The 23,176-nt window shown below is 38.6% G+C and overlaps 1 protein-coding gene across 3 annotated transcripts in view; it reads right to left on the bottom strand.

Annotated features, from left to right (window-relative positions):
- The window catches only part of LRRTM4 (leucine rich repeat transmembrane neuronal 4), a 451,637-nt gene that overhangs the window by 229,769 nt on the left and 198,692 nt on the right, over positions 1-23,176 (bottom strand). The gene's annotated exons all lie outside the window — the stretch shown is intronic.

Genomic DNA, 23,176 nt, shown 5'->3' with positions numbered 1-23,176 from the left:
TGATGAACCCTGAAATAGCCATTTAGCAGAAACTACAAGCAAAAGCAAAAAATAAAGGTCATTTATTTAATTTCAAAATTCACCTCACTCCTTGCATTGAACTGAATATGCTATAAAGGAGAAAATTAATTAAAGCTGATGCACATCCTGCCAACCAGGAAAAAGAAATCTTTTATTTGCGTCTAACCCTTTTTATTTTCATGACAATGTCTGCATTTTCTCACTTAAAAACACAAACAAGTCAACGTAAGCATGGCTGGAAGGCTAAGATGATTATAGGATAATTTGTGTTTGCAAGACCAAACAAAATCAACTGCAGTTGTTCAGGAACCAAGCATATGAAATGGTGGTGAAAAGACGTTTGCTGGACTTTTACAAAATGGCTTTCTTAAAATTCCAGTAATGATAAGGAGCAGACTGACAAAGACCCTTAGGAGCTACTTTAGAAATGTACACACTCTCCTATCCACAGTGGTAAAGGAGGGAGTCACCTGTATCTGCTTACAGATGCATCTTGACAACACTTAAATAACAAAAAAGAAAAAGCCAATCCCCCCTATAAAAAGCAATGAGAGAGAGACAGAGAGAGAGAGGAAGAGAGACAGACAGACAGATTCAGAAAATCGATGCAATTCTCCGTTATGCCAGATTAAATACAGACTTACTCAATTAACTTCAGATTAATTATGCCTTTGAGGTAAACATGACACCTGTCATCTTGGGAGACACACGAGGTACTGCATCAGCTGTTTCTCACACTGAAAACATGACCTCTTGTTCACTGCCTGAAAACCCAGATCTCTTTCTTGCATCTGCAACAAATTTAACAGCCTCCATGGACTGGATACACACAGTGAAACCGGGGACACCCACGCCCCAGCTGGATGCACAACAGCAGCAAAACAACGCAGAGTCAGTCAGCCTCCTATTATAACCACAGACAATTGCTTATTGCACTGTTGTACAGTGGAAATCTGATTTTCAAAAAGATTCATCATTTTCTACAACTCCAGGAAGCTTCTGTTCATTGACGGTATATAAATGCAGTACAAGAGACAATACAGGGCTGAGGGACAGCACTTTCCTATCCTGTGTGTAAAAGTTTTCTTGAGGCATGGCTGATCCAAGCAGAACAGAGACTTAAGCCAGCCGTTAAATAATTCTTACCCGAATTCGAAGCAAGAGTCTTGTCAGCACAGCACTGTGTCTACATTAATTAGCTTTGCCAAGTGGTAGAGCTAATTAGCCCTATCCTACCACTACTATACTGTTTTTAGACAAATCAGCTTGCTCTGACTTGCTTCGCACAGCGTGGGTACAACCTACAGAACACGACGTTTGAAACGTGCAATGAAAATTGCGCGCAGGGATTCATGTAGCGTCCTTTTAGCACTAACAGGACAGCGATTACTAGATTTCAACCAGTAGGAACAGGAAAATTATCCTAGCAGTTTCTAGTTACAAATATTAATTCAAATTTCAGCCATTTCTGGCATATCCTCTTCTCTCACCCTCACCTCTGCTTCTTTCTCCCTGACTGCTCATGCTGCTTAGCCCAGGTGCTCTTTGCAAGTCTCAGAGTTGCTCTGCTGGACAGATGAAAGGTTCATTTGCATGCCTGTAGCAGCTCTAGTGGAATTAATATTGGTCTCATTACCTTAGCTTAGGATGTACAAGCCAACGGTTTTGCAATGCATACTGATGCAATAAAGTGAGAAGAAGAAAGAAAAGAAAGATAGCTATTTTCATTAGGAATGATTCTGTAAGAAATGGCAAAGTGTTGAAGAAACCCTAGAAAAGAGAGAGTTAATCTGGAGTAATAACTTGAAAAGTAATAGCACCTAATGCAATTTATTAAAAGAGATCTGTTAAAGCACCCAGTCTATGCCACAGTAGTTTTAATTAAAATATGGAAGAGAAGTGAAATCATTTATCCACATCACGCCTTTTACAGGTAGTGGATTTGGATGAAATAGGGCCCAGCACTGAAATACCCGTTTCCATACATCTGCAGTATGGTCATTACCAACTCCAAGACTTTAAAATTCAAGAGACTACTTAAAAAAGGACTTACTGGTTGCCACTGTTTAATAAGCCTTTAGGATTCAGTTAAGTCAGCTTTCTCATACTTTTCTCCTACAATTACATAGAAAAAAAAATCACTATCTTAAGGGGAGGGGAAGAGAAGATTTTATTATACATCAAGTAGTTTAGCAGTTTGGACATTAAGAAAACTACTGAATATGACGGCACTTTGCTGTGACAGAGTAAGGTGTCAGTAGTGACCTCCCAAAGGAGAGGGAGGGGGAGGTTTAATATGCGAAGCTCAGCAGTAAGACCATGACACCGCCCTGCTTCACAAAGTATCTGTGAATATCACGGTATGCAGCACCATGCTCTCAAACCAAGGCCCCTACAATCTGAGATAAAATACTACTTCTGTTTCATTGGTGCCATCAGTAGGCTTTTATTCTCTATGCAGAAGGACACCTCAAGAAAAACTAACACAGCCAAACACTGCTAACTTGCAATGAATCTAGGTTTTCACCCATCCACTAATTATGATGCTACCTCTTGAGACTGTTTGGCATAAAAATATAAGGCTTGATTCACAGCACATTCAAATCAATAATTCTCTTCATTGATATCAATGGATCTCGACCAATCCCATCAGTATGCTAAGAAATATCTAACAAAGTAGGATTTACAGCTGACCGCACAATTAAGAAATGTACCAATTCTTTAAAGATTGATGAGGGAAATGTCAGATAAATTAATTGCCGAATCATACTGGTCCATCTGTTACAGATTTTTCCATGCAACAGCAGAAAGAAATCAATTGTATCTAGTTCCTATATAGAAATATTCTAAACTGTGGATGCCAGCTCTTCTTATAAAGAAGTCCAGCATCATTATCTCTGTCATCCAAGTACAAACACTGTGGAGCAAGTGGAAGAGTATTCATAAGCCCTAACTTTAAGGTCCTAAGGTGTCTAAATTAGGAGTTTAGTCTCCCAGTGTAGCCAGGGAAAGGAGTGATGGGCTACTCCAGAGGCAATCCACGGCTCAGTCTTTTTTCAGAGGCTGTGAAGTAGAGAGAGAGCTTCTTATCACTAGTTGATGGTGCCCAAAATTAAGCGATGTGAATGCCCCCTTAAAATGACTTTCTCAAGTCATCTAGCAGGGCATTGGCAGAATCAGCAACAAAATTCAGGATTTTTGAGTCACAGACCTCAGTATGTCCACAGGACTCAATTGTGTGTTTGGGTTACATTAAGTCCTATACCAATTTCTCATGCAACTTCAGTCGTCTCAATTCCAAATTTCACTGATTTGTGTTAGATCAAAATGAGTTTGAATTTAGCAACATTCAGATCTCAGTAACACTGGAACTGCATCACTTTTTCTTTCTTTTCTCAATATACTTTTTGCCTCAGAATTAACTGTTTGTTCCCTCTCTATTCTCCTTTAAAAGAATAAGGAGCATCCATCTTTTCCACTACATTCCCACTCCACTTTTTCAGAAAGTCTGACTCACCATTTATACCTTCCTTCAAAAATCCTTCCACCCTCTGAATCTGTATGGGTTTCTCAATATGAGAAGATGACTTTGAATAAAACAATGCAGTGCTCAAAATAATAAATCCCATGAGGACATTTATTCCTAGAAAGATAACCCTACCTAGGAGCAAATTCTTTGAAATTAGCACCGCATTCCAGTGTTGTTGGGCAGTGACAGTGCTAAAGCTAAAGCATCATGATTTTACACAGGAAATTCCACACCTTTTTCTTTTCTTTCCTTTTTTTTTTCTTTTTAGTATTTTGCAGTTTTGTTTTGTTTTGTTTTTGGTTTTTTGTTTTTTTTACATGGTAGAGAGCTTTCTCCTGTGCCATGCAGAGATTTATGAACCATGAGAGTTTGTAAGATTGTTCAAACATCAGGAAAGTCTTACTAGCAACAGGAGGAAGGTCACTGAGTCACACTGTTCAGCTGACCAGTGCAACATTCGGGATCAAAGCTGGAAAGCATAACCTCCCTGAACGTGCAGTGTGGTGGCTATTTATTTTATCAAAACACAACAATAGTTGGCAGTAGTTTAGAACAGCAAGAGAAGAATTTCTCAGTTGTCTGAAAGTAAAGAGAGACTATAAGCAGGTAAAATATACACATCTGACCTCCCTTCTAGTCTGGAGGTGACAATTCTATCCTGAGTAAAAGGATGTGCTGATTTGCTCTTGACTTCAGTTAGGGCAAAATTTTACCTCAGACATTTCATAAAGACAGAGACAGTATCATCTCTGTGTAACACTTGAATTTAGAGGTTTCTAGATTCAGGGTGGTTTCTCCAGTCTGTCTCCATCCACATATTCTTTGCTGTATTTCAGAACCATCTGCATTTCTACACAAAGAAAAACCCAGAACAGTAACTTGGCCTATTATAACCTACTATGCCCCTCCTCATTTTTAATTCATGTCTGTCTCTCCTTTGACTCCATGAGACAGTTCTTTATAGCTGATAAAAGTTTCACAAGATATGGAGAGATTGAAAGCAACACAGTAAAGAATGATTAGGCAAAACTAGGATTTAGCCTAGGACTGAGCATGTCACTGGGCTAGATTTACTTATGCTGAGTCAGGGAAGTATAAATCACTTCAGCCTACACAAAATATTTCAGATGGCAGCACTTTCTCTACCTTCCCTCAAGATTTTTTCAGCTTGCGGATGAAGTAAGGGCAGCTTAAGTTACAGTGGTAGAGGAAACCCTGCTGACAGGAATTGCTGAGACGGATGCATTGAAAGGTGACAAATCAACCTGACTGTCTCTCCCAGTGCTGCCATCACCTCTTCTGTGGACTTTCTCTCAAAGGCCTCTAGCAAAGCAGCACACTAGGTATTCGACTGTGCCTATCTCATAGAGCGAAGACAGAATCCTAATACAGGTAAGCAAATTGAATACTTGGTTTCTGTGAAGTACCAGTTCTCTGTGAACTAATCCTAAATTATGCACATAGGCAAAGACCACGGATTCAAAGGACAAGCAAGGGAACATAATGCTAAGTAAACCCAAAATGGATTTAGAATAGCATTTCTGAGTCAGCTCATATGCTTAACATTAAGAATGTTCTGGCTTTTGGCTAAGTCTAAGAATATCGCAAGTATCTTTTCAAAAAATTTTGCTAACTAAACTAATGGCCATTAGAAATCACCAAATAGTTTCCAATTATACAGATATAGCCATGAGGCTTTGAACTTATTGTGAATGCATGAATGACAATGACTATTAGAAGAAATAAATCCCACAGACTGAAGATAAACTGATTTTGGAAAAAATGGTGATTCAAGAATTTACAGATTTGATCAAATGTTACCAAGGACAATGGAAAAATTCCTACCGATGCTTTCTGCCATTGGATTAAACTACGAGCAAAGATGAACTCTGAAATACTCTAATAGAGTTCCCCAAGTTTCTTCTTCTGTTGATAACAATGCTGTCCCTATCCCCCAGCATAACTTTATATGTACACACACACAAACATTCAGTGCTGTCAAAAGGGGAAAAAAAACAAGCCCCCTAAACCCCAGGACATGTCACCATCTGCCACAGCAACTCTTTTCGTAATTCCATCTGCTCTGAATTCCCCCCACCCCCAGCCCTGCCTGGCCAAGTCAGATCCACTGAGAATCCAAAGGCTGAAAAAGAAGGTCAAGTGACTTTGTATTTGCTTTCTTTTAGTATTCTTCTCTTTCCCCTTCCGAAAGCAAAGATCACTACTCTTTAAAACTCTGGATCACACACGGAAGCAGCATGGGTCAGACATGAAACGTACAACGACAGCAGATTTCTGTACTGCATATTCACCCTTGAAATTAACCATCTGTAAGGAGCTGGACTATACTGCCAGCGTTGTTGCATGGGGTAGGAATTGAATTTGGTTTGTCTGTTGCTTTTTCTCTTGAGGGGAGGAACTGATGGGGAACGACATCAAGCGAGGAGAGGAAGAAGAGCAAGGAAGGAGATGAAGGAGAAAAATACATGCTGTCTGGTCCTGACATACCAGTGCTGAGAGATGTAGCGCCACGGACAAAATACTGCTTTTGTCAGCTTAGCTCACATCATCTGAGGAACTGGTGTAGCAATGCCAACAGAAAAAGTTTTGTTGGCATATGCTGCAGCTCTACAGGGAAAATCTGCCGACAAAGTTATGCAGAGGTAATCATAAAAGCATAGATATGTCTTTGCTTTCCTTCAGCTCCTGGATCTACTAACTCACATTATTAGCACTACTCCCTTCCCTATTACTTCCAAACTCCATCCAGGAACAACAAAAAAGAACTATGACAAATTAAAGGAAGTTTATTTTTCTCATCTGATTACTTGCTCCTTATTCCTACAAATACAAAATTGGACTTAGCAGCAATGCACAGGAACTATATAACATTAAAATAATCTCCCAAATCTCCAGTAATAATTCAGCAACCACATGAGTAACTTGCACAGGAAAACTGGATGCCTGTCCAATGCACTTACGCGCACAGCGAGGCAGTGGCACACACAACAGCAGCACTCTCGGGTAGTCAATGCACAGTTAGTAACACTTCCTGAACTTGACTGCTTCAGACCCCTCACTTCTATTTAAACAAATTCAAGACATGAACTGGAAGAAAGGGACACAGACAGTTGGGAAATGCTTCTGAAGCAGTTAGCAAGGTGGGATATATCCTTTTGATTTAAAAGGCTGCTTACTTCAGGTCATCAGCAAAGATTTTGCAATCCAGCCCTTGCTAAATCGGCCTCCTCCAAACCATGCCCCTGCTGATGGAGGGATACTGCGACATCCTATCAGGGCAACAGGGGCAGAGTGCCACAGAGCACCTACTAACAGTGTCCTCATTTCACTGCTTGTCCTAACAAAGAATCCCCGAAGAAGTGTTTGGTTTCTGCATTATTTCTTTGAATCTGCCAGCTACAATGTGTTTCAGCAAAGCTGACTGTAGGAGGTTGTTGTCTGCACAGGTAAAAGCAGGTTCTAAAAAACCAGGTTACATAAGAGAGGATAATTTCCAATTAAGCTAGCATGGCCTCATTTTAGGTATGTGATTAAATTAGTCATGAACCACAATCTGTATTTTGAAACAAATTCTGGCACTTAATTTAACAATGTATAACCCTCAAACCTAACATGATATGATGATTTCTAAATTTTAAATAGCTTTTTTCAGAAATCATTCAAATTTACATCTCAGGACAGTGAGTTTCAGCAGCTGTGAGCTTCGGATGTGGTACTAAGTATAAGAGTAGAAAAGTGGCGTACTGCATGTGAGCTCTGTTAGATTTTCATAGTCAGACATGTAGAACAGACTACTACAGCTCTTTTGTTTATGAACTAATCCTGTTGCTGGTAACAGGATTAGCATCAAGAACAGACGCAGAGTAATTGAAATTGCAATTCTTCCAGATACAAAACTAGGCAGAATGGTTATTCTAACAGTGACAGGAAAGACCTATTAATGCCTGTAATTATCTCAAGCACAACGAGGACATGCAACCGCGTGCTGGTGGGCATTCTAGTCTAAGCACCCTTACAACAGTCAGAGCGCTAGCATGCCGACAAAGCACGTGCATTCATTGTTACGCTACGATGGCAGGGACGGGAAGACCAAAGTGTTCCGTAAGATATGCTTCCTTTTAAAAAGAAAGTACTTTGTTAAGGTATTTTTGGACTGTCCTACTGCAGACAAGATCTTTGCTATTGACTTTTTTCAGGCTGCTTAAAAAACACCACTTCTTCAAATTACATTTCTATTAAAGTCTATACACCTATAATATCTATACATCACTCCTGGTTGCAGTCCTCTAAAATTTCTCCTGCCCTGCTTCATGAGAAATTGTTGACCAGTAGACTTAACTAATGTATTTCCAAGGAACCCACAAAAACAGAAATTACAATTTTCAAAGATAGCAATTTTTGCCTAATATACAGTCAACACAACTCTTGAGAGAGCTGCTCAGATTCCACCTTCAAAAAATTAAATTTCTCATGTGAGCATGCTATTGATTTAATTATAGTTCAATTATTTTCATATGGTAAATATGGCTATATTGTTTGACTGCAGCAAAACAATATTGTGTCTTCAGTTATGAAATCTGGCAGTGCCAAAACATGAACTGGTTTCAGACTGATCAGACAGATGGGGAGCTTTTCCTTGGCTTTACAGCTGATAGGTACTCAGCAGTTCTTGACACTAGCCTCATGGAACACGGCCAGTATCAGCAACAGCAAAATGTTCCTGAGCCCAGACATACAGCAATAACAAAGCTGTACTGGTGTTTTACCAGAAAGGCCAGTCTCCATTTCTTCTCCCTTACATATCAGTAAGAAAACACGGGCCCAATTCTCTATTCAACAAATTTTATATGGCTTCATTTAGTAAAACAGACTGATAGACTTCCACGTGTGTGTGTGTGCGCGCACACACACACACACAAATATATTTTTAAGTGTTGAGATGAAGGTATAATTACTTTCATGTGCAAAAAGTAAGTAAAGCTCAGAAATGCCAGGCTTAAGTGTTCTGAAAAAGTGGGAGTAAAATCCCAGGGAGCAAGACAGTGGGGAGAAAGGAGAACTAAACTAAAAAACAAAACACAGAAGATAATTCAGCTGCTTTTGTTTTGCCTCCTAAAGCTTTTGTTTGAAATCATGTGAACAAGAACAGGGCGGGGTGGGGGGTTTCTGTTTTTAATTGTAATCTAACATTGTCACGTAATCATGGCTTCCAGCAGCTCTAAAAAAAGCCTCATTAAATAGAAGTTTGGATACAGTGAAGTTAACAACAGAACATACACGACTTGAATATGGCCAGGACTCCTTTCTGGACAGACACACCTTGCAGTAAAAAAAAGACTGACTGCAGCTCTGGTTCACAATCAACGTTAACATCCCCAGCAGCTTGTTTTCCCCAGGTCCCTTGCAGGACTTCAGTACTCATTGTTACGGGTCAACAGGAGAGAGTCTGCACATACTTCCTCCAGTCCAGTTCATATTCTGAAATCTCAGCCCAAACCATGTCAGCATGTCTAACATGTTAGAAAGAGGAGGAGAAGGACAGCCAAGTCCAGGCAGCTGCTCTACCAAGCATCCACACTGGGTCTAACGAAAGTAAAGTAGTGAAGAGCAGCTGCGGTGGGGGCAGCTGCAGGAACAGAAGAATTGATTAGTCTCCATCCTGGCAACATTATCATGGGATTACTTCATGTAACCTATCTTTGATTCACAGTATATTTCTTCAGAAATTTAGAAACTTCCAGGACACAGGACAGATATTCCTACAGTTTGCACAACTCTAGCCTAATTGTTTGTAGTATCAAAGTTTAGCTACTGGCGTTCTAGATGGAAAATAATGATTAAAAATATAAGAAAAAAAAATTTCCCTTAAGGTACCATATGCTTACTAATGAAAATAATAAAAGGAAGGAGCATGAAGCTGAAAAAGGTACAGCTTTCAGATAAGTCCACATTCAAATATAAAATAGCTTTTCAGTTTTGTTATAATCCAGGTATAGCGCACAGAGAGAAGCAATCGTTTTGATTCCTTCTTTAATTTAATCTACCATTTCACACCACAATGCCTCAGGAGGGTGAGCCAGCCAGACACACTGTCAATAAATGGAAATTGAGGTCAAGTTCTCTCTTAGGGAATTTGAGTTCATGTACAAATCCTGTAAATTAGAACCATAATCTCAAGTTATTATCTACATTTTGGCTAAAGAATTAATAAATAATACTTGGTATTTCCAACACAGAGTGAGGAGCTCTGTGATACATCAAATGATTTTTAATTAATTAAGGCTTCCATAGGCAGAGTATTACAAATATTTTATGACTTAAATCAGATTGACCATTGCTAATTAAAGAACCTCATAGAGAACCCATTAGAAATCAAAATCCACGGTGCTAAGGCCTGTACACGTGCTAAAAAATGACAGACCTTTGAAGAACCTGAAATTTAAACACAGAAGATACATTATTTTTTCTCATATCTCTGTGTATTACCTGTGTTTACAGATGGAGAACTGACATGCAGACGTAGAGGGCAATATTCTGAAATAAATAATAATATTTTAATACAATGAGTATAAATTTAAGTTTCTAACTTAGTATTTTGATTTGTAATAAATGACTTAGACTCTCAAAATGCTGAACAAGCTCCAAATTTAATAAGCACTAAGCACTTACCAATTCTGAAAAATCAGGCCATGTATTTCAGGGTTTATATGTAACCTTCTATTTTTCCATCTTGTTCATCCAAGTGCCACACAGCAGTTACACAGTCTGCCTATAACAAAGTTTTCCTGAGTGACAGATAATGACTTCTCAACATCACCTTCCATTATGGACTAGCTTTAAACAAGAATGCCTCTTAATTTCAGGCCATACAATAGTGTGAAACTATTCACCAGTAGCTTACCCAAACAAGGGATGACCTGCTTCAAATTTACTTACACAAAATGAGGAATAGCACAATACAGGTTAGAGATTTCATTTATGAAAATATTGGTGAAGCCTGGTGCTTCAACTCCTACATATTCCTTTTAAAAATTCTAAGCATCTTAAAAAAAAAAAAACACCTTGTGGGAAGCTGGCTTCTTTATGCACTGAGATTCTTTGATTCAAAGATATATTTTATTCTCTGGAGGGATGTCACGTGTTTATTTTTCAGATATCAGTTTCTGCTAACAGTCCAATCTCTGCAAGATCAAAGATCTTTTCTTTATTTAGGTCAGCCATATTTTTCCAAAAATGAACCAATGAAAGTTTATGCACAGTGCCATTAAAAAAAAAGGGGGTCTTTCAAGACATTCGCATGCTCTGTAAGAAAAAAATGAGCAGAAAGAAATATATCATAAAATGTGTGCATTTCTTGCAACCATCCGAATAATGAATAACCTAACAGCTAAAAGCATCCAGGTTCACAGATCTTATCTTGAATCTGTTCTACTAACACAATCAAGTGTGAATCTAGACTTGTCCTTCTACTGAGGAGCAAATACAGTGTGATAATCTTAGCTTGAGTTTCCTTCCACACCTCTACTCATCATGCATTCTGGATCCTCTCCTGAAGGGTCACTGCAAGAATTACACAGAATGATGAATCCTTTGCCTGCCTCAGCAGATACCACAACTCCAATTCCTTCTAACAGTACCAACATCATCAGAAAGTGTGAGAGGTTTCAAGTGAGCTTTTCTTTTCTATTACACTACTGCCCAGAGAGCCATCCTGACTTCACAATAAATCCAGGAAATAAGTCTGTTAAAAATGGTGCATCAGCAAAAGTAGGGACTCAGTTCTGTCCTTAAATTCAAACATTTCAATCACGCAAGGCCGAGAAACCTGGCCTTGATGTTAGCCAGCCCAGATTTGTCATGGTACTTGGTGCCTAACATCTGTGCATGAACGAGCTCCCCATAAAGATCAAAATTATTTTGGCAACTAAATAGCTTCTAGGCTCTATGGTTTGGAATTTTGCAGAACAAAGCCCTTGGAAGACAAAGCTGAAACCCACCAACATCCTTCTACTTCATGTGTATACTCTCCACCAAGAGCATCCATTCAAGTTTTTCTTTTTCCATATTATAGCGCAAGTCTTGAAAAAATTAGGGAATAGCAGATATCCCTCAGGAACAGATATTTTCCAATTTTAAATACGGGATTTGCCAATATGCAGTTAACTCCATTTTTAACAAGCTTTTCTTTAATATTTGAGAAGCAGTAAGCTTACTAATTATTCACACAGAAGTTACACTGGGTAGTCATTCTGACACTGTCATGCTGCCAATTTATTATGTTGTGGTAAAATTATTCAAAGGTAAGCTCAGTGTTACAAACCTTTGAAGAGAAGATGGGCATGCACTATGTATACACATATGAATGCACCACAGAAAAAGGGAAAAGTAAAACATTATTTCACCTTCTATTTCATACATAGTCCAGTAGAGAGTACAGTGGTCTCATCTGTGGCATGTACCATCACATAAAATTTGATGGGAACACTTTTAATCTGGCACTGTAATACCTTAAAAAGAGCAGCAGAACTGAGAGAGTTGGCATAGCACAGAAAGCAATTTAGTAGATTATCATAGCGCTAAATTGTACCTCCAGAAAAGCATATGTGGACATTCCAAAAATAATCTGACACTTTATCAAAAGTGGCAGGCACTGCCCTGGGTCATCAGCATAATGGCTGACAAGATATAAACCATATATCACTGATAAAAGTGGATGGTCAACTTGGAAATCAAAGCAGAAGGGAAAAGGGGGGGGGGGAAAGGGGGAGGAAGAAAGAGAAAAGAGGGACAGTAGTAATTAGCATGCCAGGCTCATGATGACCGGGTTGATGTGAGTATAGAATACTAATGCAGCTAGTATACAACGAGGATCAATTTGAAGTGTCATTCCCCTTAAAGCCCTGCCAAAGACTACGACTTTTGTCAATGGGCCTATTACCAAATATTTCATTATATTAAAGTATATGCAAGAAGATGAGGCTTTCTCTTCCCCCTGCCGCTTATCTTCCTGCACCCCAGCCCCTCAAGTACGACTATCTGCTCTCTTCTGAATCTTTTCCTTTACTGGGCAAAACCACAAATATTTTCCCTACTTTGCATTATTTTAATTAAATGCAATTCTCCCCACTCACAGTGCAGGAGGAAAATGGTAATGTGAGTTAACAGCATTAGAAAAAGAAGATCTTCATATTTTGATAAACATCAACAGCACAGTGATTATGCTCAGTAAACAGTACTACAGAAATGCTCTTAGGAATGCAAAAGAATCCAGACATAATGAAAATATTTAATCTCTAACCCAGAATGATATCATAGCCATTACTTACACTAAACTTAAGATAAGGCAAAGTGCTTTAAATATCACCAACAGAGCAAGTGTAGAATTTTCTTCCCCTCCATTTTGGGCAGAGTTCCACTTAATTTACTGTGTGAGGAGGGCTCCAAAAGTTAACTTGAAAATCTGTGTCTGGCCTGCTATTTAGCAAGCAGTTACCAAAATCCAGACCCAGTAACAGGCATTATGCAGCCCTACCATATGTGTTTTTAAAAAAAAAAAAAAAAAGTCCCAGTTGATTTGCCTGAGGTTACAAAAGCTGTATCCACCTCCACTCTCCTAACAAAGCCAAATTTTCTTATTAAAGGAGGGAGAAAGAGAGGACATGGATTACGTGACCTAATCCTATGCTGTACATACTGGCTGACGCTTCCTATAGAATGAACTAGCATCGGTGAGGCAACAGATAAAGAGAAGAGGTGTGCCACGTGAAATTTTCAGAAGAACCTGACTGGCTTGGAAGCTACAGTCCCAGTAGATTCTGATGCGAGTTTGGCTTCTGAATATTTCAGCAGTCTTGCACTGATTTTTAAAAGTTGAATTTGGGCATCATATTCTAGCACAGGTAATTTTTGAACAGCTGACTATTACTCTTCTAATAATGCACTCATGCTGTGCAAAGCAAAACCAGCAAAACTTCTCTGTTCTAGAAGTTTTCAGTGTATATTAGAAAGAACCACAGGAACAGAGATTGGTAGAAAGGTGCAAGCTCAGAAGAGGCACGTAGGTTTAATCAGCACAGTCTTCAAGTTAGAGCTGACTTCCAACCAGCAGCTGCTCATCTGCCATGATCTTACCCTGCCTACTCATTATATTCCCTCAGTCCAAGTAATGCAATATTGTCCAGTCCATTTCTGAGTGTCCAGAGAGTCACCCCAATGAGAGCCTTTTCATTTAAGTCTCAGTAAGGTCGGAGCAAAAAAAGAAATGGTAAATTTGAGAGCTTGCTAAAGCCAGCACAGTTATAGCTCACGGCTCGCCATTGGGCTACTGCACCTTTAAGATGTTTGGCACAGAGAGGGAGCACAGTCCACTGAGCCAAATCTCACACAAGCTCCTTTTATTTAGTTTGCTACTCACTGAGGGGGGGAAGGAGAGCAAATGTGGCAGAAACAACGTGCGACATGAACACAAAACAAATGCCTGAATTTCAACTAAATTCCCTAAATTCAGAGAACTTTACTGCAGAATATAAAAAGATGGAAATAAAAGAAAAAGAAAGGTTTGTGTCTTCTGCAGTTAGAATAAAAGAAACTAATAGATCAGCCCCAGCATATCCAGGAGCAATGACTGTAGTGAATCCAGACCCGAGTTCGCTTCGATAAACACGCATCCAGAGTAAATCTATCGAGAGGGCAAGTTTGAACGTCAGATCAGAAACAGAACCAAAGAAACAAACAAGCAAGTCCTGCTAAAAAGCAGGAACAGATCATGCAAACCATTATTTTATTCCCCTAAAAGGGCTAAAGATGAGCTTAATGCTGAAAATCTTATTAGGATTTAGGTGCCTAATGCTTTTGAAAGTGCCAACCAACTTGCTACAAATCACTTTGGCATACACTATGGTGTAAAACAGCAATTACAGGTAATTATTTTATTATTATTGAAATTTTATGAATAAATAACAGTACCAAAATGTTTCAGCCTAAGAACAGTTCAAAAAAAAAACAAAGCTGAGCAGAGTTCACCAAAGTGATAGTTCATAATGTTTTGCAATAGTGAAGGAAAAACTTCAATTTTCAAGTCTGGCTGTAATAACATATCCCTATCCTCTATCTGCGCTTTTCTCAAGGAAAAGAAGCTTTGATTTGCACAGAGGCACTAATAAAACTCAACATGAAAGGAAATCTGAGGAGCCTGGGATTTTCAGAGACAGATGACCTGAGTTTGGGAAGCTGCCTTAATTGAGATGCTTCAATAGATCATTTCCTCAGCAAAGTATGATTAAGCTGAAGGTTGCTTAACTTCAACAAAAGATGAATTTTCTACAGTGTCCTGGTAGTTAGGTATCATTCCATGAGAGAAAAGGTATCAGAATTGCACCTGTTATTATATCCAACAAGCACAACAATATTTATCTCAATTAGGAAGCATGCTTGCTAGTATTTCTTATTTTGTATGCCAATTAAACAAGGGCAGAGTTACTTCTGAGCAGCTAACCATTTTAATCATGGCTGTTCTTGCCCTAGTACTTTCTACCCTGCTATTAAAAAAGGTTGGGTAACACCTGTTATTTCCCTAATGAAAACAGAGCTCAAAACTGACCCCATTTTGCAAAAAAGAAATGGAAATACGAGAAGGTAAGGAGAGCACTCCAGGTCATCTAGTGATTCAGTGACCGAGTCATGAATGAATTTACAGTAGTGTGCTACTTTAACCATTACATCAGGCTGCTACAGACTTGTCGTAATACCTTAACTATAGCAAGGTTATTTTTCTTGTAGCGGTTTTCCTGTTTGGTTTGCATCAGTCTCTAACCTTTTTCATCTCAGTATCCTGGCAGCAAAGCCCTGCAGAACAGCTGATGTATGAAACCTTGCTGCATCTTTGTGCTGTTCTTAATGTGTGTGAGTGCTTCTTTTTTTTTTTTTTTTTTTTTTTTTTTAAACACTCAGTTCTTCAACACACTTGTCCATTAAGCCTGAGGGGAAAACAAACAGCTGGTGGGAGAGGCCTCTGCTTTCATTCTGTTAAAAATAAAGTGTTCTTCGACAACTTCACCTTTCTTCTTGTTGCATTTCTTCAAAAGACATATAACCATTTTAGTGCCATGCACTGCTAACGACAGAGGTTTCAGCACTGGTTTCAGCAGAGCATTGTTTCCTTTATGCAGGGCTCTTAGTAAATCTCTGTTATTCTTACTGTCCTAGGTACTTGCTGGAAACCATTTCAGTATGGCTGTTTCCCAGTGTGCAGAATTCAATCCTCTATTTTTCCTACCTCTGCCACACACAGAAAAAAAAAGTATACAATGACTTTAAACATCCGAACATCTTAGACGATAATAAATGCTGGAGGTCTTTCTGTTTGCCTTACCTAGCAAATTTTAAAGGATTACATTCTCAAGCATTTCTCGTCAACCAAGAGAAAAAGAAACTTATTTTAAAAAGCTAAATATATATAATAGCATGATGCCTGCAGCCAGTGGTTTAAGAACCCAATCATAGGTTTCATAAGACTATCTGAAGTATTGATAAGAGGATGTTCAAGTGATGCTTATTGCTTAATTTTATTCTGCTGGTGCCAACGACAATATTCTATTTTATTTCATTACAAAGAAAAAATCATGGTAAAAAAGCAAGTACTGTAAGAGATCAGCTCCAGCCTCTCTCCTCTATTCATCATTCTTTTGAAAAGAGAAAGGGCAGAAGAGAAATGTTCCCGAAGCTGGAACTGCCGAGTTTGAAGAGCCTGTAGATCACATTGTCCTGACGGCATGTACATTCAGAATAAGCCTACAGTATCATATTAATCTTGCACATGACACCATGCTTCAGCAACATTGTTGGAACCAATAGCCAGTAACTGTGAAGCTTTGAAATTTCAGTTTCGTAACAGCCTCAAGAGTCATGCTAAGCCTATTAGAGGTATGTATCCCTTCAAAACCATTTTACAAATGTTCTTGTTTCAAAATTGAATGGTGAAAAGCTGTGCTTCTGGATAGAAGAGTTTGATGGTTAACAGAGATCCCAATTTTTCCATCTTCAAGCCTTCTATACAGCTTTGACACTGTAGATTGGAGGATTAAATTGGAAAAGACTGATCAAGCCTGGAAACAGACTTGGGTAGAGGACACTGCTGTCACAAGAAGTTGCAGCTCCTGGATAAAAAACTTCTCCCCCCAATTAAGGTTTCAATTATTCTGTTATATTAAGCATAAAAAATTAAGAGTGGCCATACTGAACTAGACAAAAGTCCACCTCTAACAGTGGCCTAAGGGAAACAGTAAGAATAAGGCAAGCATGTAACAACACTTCCATGTTACACGCTCACAGATTGCAGTAGTCTGCGGTTTAGCACTAATTTGAGCAAGATTTTAGCATAAACAAGCTTTGATAGATTTCCCTCTTCCTCCCGGTGACTTTGTCTAACCGCTTTTTCAACTTATACAAAACGTTTGATATTCTCAGTATTGTGTGGCAAAGAAATCCACAGCTGAATTATGTATAGTGGAAAAAATACGCCCTTTCAATTGTTCTGAATTTTCCCCATGCCACTCTCATTTGAGGATCCTTATATCCTGTACTCTGAGACAGATTGAACTTCTGTTCTCTATTCAATTTCTCCACACGATTCATGATTTTACAGTCCTTTGTCGTATTCTCTAAGCCATCTCTTTCTCAGCTGAAGAGTCCTTGTCTGTTTAGCGCTCTTGTATAGAAACCATTCCGCGCCTTTGATATCCCCCTGCTGCCTTTTTTTAGACAGCTTCTAGTTTCCTTACATGTTACAGATTTGGCCATGACTAATTCGCATCAGCCTCGATCCTCATCTGTAAAATGAGGGTCCTATTTACTTGCCTTTCAAGAACATTACAAAGATTCTGGCAAGGCAATGATACTAGATTAATCAGTCTAACAACCTAACACATAAATTACACGGCATACTGCCCGTCCACTGAAAAACAAAACTGCAAACCATGAAGGACCAGTCAGGCTATATGAAATGGAGCACAAGGGTCCCTTCCTGACCCAGCTGGGTTTTATAAGAATATTTTATAATTTATTTTAACCAACGAAAAACACCAAAGAATCTAGAACAGAGAAAGAAGAGAGACTGCTTGGATGGCAGACCTGTTTTTTCCCCCCTACTCACCTTCCTCAAAGACAGGAAGGAGAAAAAGCATCAAGGTGTTCAGAACTGTTGGAGAGAGATACTGACATACCATCGAAAAAGTGAAAAGTGACTTACTTCATCTCTGAAAATGGTGATCATAGAAAACCTGTCATCTTATTACACAAGCAAATCAACGTTTCTTGGCTTGTTTTCTTGCTTTTATGGCATAATCTGTGCTGAGAAAGAATTACACTGATCACTTTGCCAATGCTTGGAAATCCTGATACAGAGCAAGACAGGGCTTTTCAAGTGAAGGAACTCTCTTTTCCCCTCCTCTCCTTCCCAAGCCTTTTAAGACACACAGATCCGACAGTTAAATTCTCTGCCACCAGACTCCCTGACTGGCAAGCGCAAGATCAAACAGCAAGTCTGTAACAAAAGCATTCTTTTCAGGCTTGATATGAAGCAAATGGGAATCTTTCTATTAATTACAGTGCAAATCTTTATATTTTCAGCTTTCATAAATTAGCTCAGTTATGATCATTTCTACACTCTATACCAGCTGCGTAGAAAAGCATCTTAAGAACTAAGTCTGAAAAATCTTTCTGTCATTGTGGAAATGTCTTTCATTCTAGATCTATTTGTTTCAGTTAGTACTAACAAAAGACCTTTTTGAGACTTCAGGCCTTTGAAATAGATTTATAAGGCTAGTAAATGATTCTACCAACTATAGACAACACAACCCATAAAATTCACTACCACCACTGAAGTTCTGATACCAAGTCTTTTGAAAAAGACTGAGTAACAGAATCAGAACCACACAATCACAACCACAGAATCGCAACCTGAATCAGAAATCCCAGCTCTGTTCCTGCATATCACGAATCTTAATGTTTTTGTGAAAAAAATCTGTGGAAAGAACACACACAGAGATACCTACTGGCTGAATAATATAGTACGAATAACATAATATCACTGCACAGAAGCATGAACATTTATTTAAAAGATTAGGTCTTCACTGAGATAGTGTTCCAGCCCACCATCTTCCTTTTACATCTGTAAAGATCCACAGGGGAAAAAAAACACACTAGAGTGTCTCAAGTGACAGAAGACCAATTCTCATGCGATGCTGCGCTGTTCTGAATACGTGGTGACTTCATTTTCAATTTCTGATTGAAAAATTAAATATTTAAAATAGTCTCACCTCTGTAGGTTCTACAGATCAGATCCTGCACTTAGAAACCAGCAGACACCAAAGACAACAAAACTATAGTTTCATATTCTAACGGTAAGAACAAGCATTACTAACATTCTGCAATAGTTCACATCATAGCATAATCCTTCTTTAGTACATTGAGATCACTGGGGTTGATATTAATACACCAGTCTGAAAGTATAATAATTACTGCTGTATTGTACCATTTATTTACTAGGCTGTGAAAGAGAAAGGTACGTTAACTATTCGTATATATCTGACAGATTTCATTAAAACCCCACAGCATCTTGACGCTGAAAGTTCTCATTTGACATGTTTTATCTCCAGGCCAACATGCCACACTTAGATCTTTTCTTTCAAATGCAATCATATTGCATTTACAGCGTCTATACCTCTCCACAACAAACAAAGATTTTAAGAGGATCAAACATGGGAGTCTAACACATTAGTGTTAAAAACAGTAATTATCCCTAGCATTGCTTGGGTCATTTGCTTCTCTGTCTGCTGATATCACTTTGTTATTAATTGCATGCATTTGAGCAGCATTGCTACTACAGTGCTGGGTTGTTGTACAGTCCCACAGTAAGCGAAAAAGAGAAACCTTTTGACAATGGAACTACTACCCTCTTTATTAAATTAATAAAGAAGAAAGGCACAGAATGATTTGAACCAAGATGAAATGGTCAAAGAACAGTGAAGAAGGAAAACCAAACTGTATTTACTTATTTGTATTTTCCCTCTAACTCGAAAACATGTGGACTTGTCATTAACCTAAGTTTTTCTCCCAGTTTTTGATCACTGGAAAAATTTAAGGCAAAAAAGGCTCTTTTAAAAATAAAGCCTCTAAATATAATGAAAAAGGCAGAATGTTTGGCTTTAATGAAAGAGTACAGTATTTTAAACAAAATGTTTTGCAAATCTGTCATTTGCAATGTGTACATCAAGGAACTCCAGGCATATACAAGGATATGAGGTACAAGGCTCATGCTACCATAAGAAAAAAGAATGAGGCCTTGCTCTGTTTGAAATGCAGAAGAAAATGGAGAAAATCACTCTCTCACAGGGTGCCCATGGCAAAGTCAACAACTGAATCTACAAGGTACAGTGGTAGCACTCTCTTTCCATAGAAAAATTTCCATTTTCCAAGAAAAATAAAAGAAAGCTTTGTCTAAATACTGCTTGAAAAGCTTTCTGCTACCCTATCCTTCTTCTCTAAAATTTAGAGGGAAAGCTAAATTTCAAGTAATTACCTTTTACTGAATAAACAATTTCATCTGCTTAAAGACAACATTTGTCTCCCTCTTTGCTACAATATTCCTGATTTTGTCTAGCCAAAAGCTTCTGGCTTGAAAAAAGTAACTCTTACAAGGAAAGCAATAGAAGCAGCCAATCCATAATAAGCAGTCAAAGGAAAGGACAAGTATTTTATGTATCTTTAAATCTTTCAGATAATAGCTCTTTCAGGATGGATGCAGAAGCAAAGTTCTAAAAATATTTAAGCATGCCTTTATTTTAAGAACAAAAGATTGAGTCTTAAGAGTTACAGGTGTAAGAAACACAATTTTTGTTTGCCATGAAGAAGAAAAGGTATTCCTCATAAATAATACAATAAATATTTTCCCAGTGCCATTATAGTTGGGTAAGCCTTTCAAACATTCTGTTTCATCTCCAGAAGCACTTAGCCTTGTCCACCTTGTCTAAATCCTTTGGGCCTATGGGATCCATTTCATGCCTCGCCCCTTAGGAAAGATAAATTATTCACAAGGAGAGAGTGCTTGAGAAAGAGCGAGTTCTGAAGATTTTTGTTAACTTGGTTTGAAAATCAACCAACGCAGATTAAAAGAATGGGACTAGCTGATATGAAAGCCACTTCAGTTACTTCACTGTGCATTGGCCAACAGTTTCTGCGGGTAGAGCCCGAAGGTTAAAGCACTGAGCTGAAATTCAGAACGTCTAGGTTCAGCTGCAGACTCTCTGTGAGATTTCAAACTAATCACTGTCTTCTCCCTCTTTTAAACAAGAGTACAAATTCCTTCCTCTCCTTTGTTCGACATGTTTAAATTCAGAGCTCCTCAAATTATCTGTATAGATAATTGTAACATACTGGGCACAGCTGGGCTCTGATCTTAGATACAGGCATACTAAGTATAAGAACATAATAAATAGCAGTGAGGCCACAGAATTTAATAAAAAGCTTCATCTACACACTTGCTTTATAAAGTAACTCATAGATTCATACCACAGAATTTAATCTATCTCACATCATAGAATGCTTAAAGGACACGTAAAAAGAAATGTAATCTATAAACCCTTGTCACATTTCAGAGCAACTGTATAGCACTTGTACATGCACATGATCCCCAATTATACATCTTTAGACTGACAGAGCGCGTTAGTCAGGATGTCATACTGTGGCTGAAAAAGCATTAGATACGGGCTGCTCTATCACCAATGCAAATACAATAAAGGTCTATTACTACTAAAAAGACACCTTGTTTATAACAATATGCTGTAGAGATAAAAGGTTTATCCACAAGCAACTTTGGGCTGAAACAAGGGCAAGATTTCATACACTAGCCTGGAGGGGTTGTTTACAATTTGAAAGGGCAGAGGTGATAAGAAGAAGGTGATACGACCTAGCACACAGGTCCCTTGAATTGCAGTCGAAAGACCAGGAACGCATCGCAGAACTTTGGCAGATCACCTCACTTCTCTATTCTAGCATCTCCGTTTCTGCTTTAGCCATTCTAGGTGCAAGTACTTTGGCCATAAAGCAACTTGTTTTATTGTTAATATTCAGTGAGCCAACAGGACCCAGCTTCAGTACGAGAATACAAGATGAATTTCATAAATGAAAACACAGGAGATACCATAGCTGGTAAGATACACCATGAACAGCAAAAGCTTTTATTAGGAGACACTCCTTTCCTCAGCCCTACCCTTTCCTTCCAAGGACATGGACAAAGACCAGGCAGGATTTTTCCTACAGTAAACTCAATGGGTATTTCAACCTATTCCCTAGCATTAGGATAGCAGAAGAATACCATCAAGGAAATTAGCAGACAAATAAAGATAACGGCAAGGAATTATTAGTACCACGAAAAAGGATTAGCTATACTGAGCTTAATAGGATCACGTATCAGCTAAGCCAGAAAATGTAAGCAAACATGGGTAGCAAACAACGCTCTCTTACTCCCCTCCCAAAGGCAGATGTTGTAGCTACCTTCAGCCCTACCCTTGGCATCTCTTTAGAATAAATGTGGCCATTTGAGGCTTCTAGAAAATAATGACTTACCCTAATTACCCTAATGAGGATTGTACTTTGCACTCCCTGGACTTCCCTTTGCTAGATTTCTTTCTCCTTTAATATTAAAATAAAAACATGTTGTTCGAGGAGCTAAGTTTAATGAGTTTGATGGTATCAGTCCAGTTTCTCTTAAAGCAATCTCCACGACCAACAAACCCAAACATTAATTAGGCCCCTTGTTGCTACTGTCTGCAGTAAAGCCAAGGACAAAATGGATATTAACCTACCTCCTTTATTAGTGTAATCTTAAAGTGATCCCTACAGATTTAAACTGAAGTACAGTGGCAAAGGCTTTGAAAAAAAACTACATTCAGAGCCCTGACCACAGGTTGAAGGCAGATCAAATATTGTGAGGTTTGATTACTTATACCAATTGATGACTCATACCAATGTAATCATAGCTTCATTAAAGTCACTGTATTGATTTGAAACTGATGAGAATAAGACAAACCCCCATGTTTACTGAGGCAGTCAGTCCAGCACAGAGCATAAACAAGACCTTGAGGGGACGACAACAACAAAAACGACAAAAACAAGAAAACAACAAAAAAAAAGTGCCCCAAGCCAATGTAGTAGGGAATTTTGTTAGCATCAAGAGAAGATTTTTGTTTTAAACTCGAGAAGAACAATTCCGGTGTGCCCAAGAATTTGTCTTAGGTCCTCTGATGATTCCCCTTCCAAGGTGATATAGAGCATTTATACCTCTAAAGTGTCTAACTTTCCCTGTGTCCATTCAAGACTTCGGAGGTTGAAGAAGGTGTGGCAGCACTCACAGTATGCCTGCTACCCCAGACTCTCAGTTCATAGCCACAGTTGCAGCTAAACTTAATTCTGCCCGGGGAAAATTGTGGTGCTGAGGAGCAGACAACACTGCCCATTCCACTGCCTCTCTCTGCTTTTAGCACAGTAGTCTTCAGCAGAGGGATGGGGCAGATAAAGTAGGAGATAAACCTCCTCAGCATAAATCACCAG

Source organism: Dromaius novaehollandiae, chromosome 26 (assembly GCF_036370855.1).
Source record: "Dromaius novaehollandiae isolate bDroNov1 chromosome 26, bDroNov1.hap1, whole genome shotgun sequence".
In the NCBI taxonomy this organism is placed as follows: Eukaryota; Metazoa; Chordata; class Aves; order Casuariiformes; family Dromaiidae; genus Dromaius; species Dromaius novaehollandiae.
This window is presented reverse-complemented; position numbering and strand designations above follow the sequence as displayed.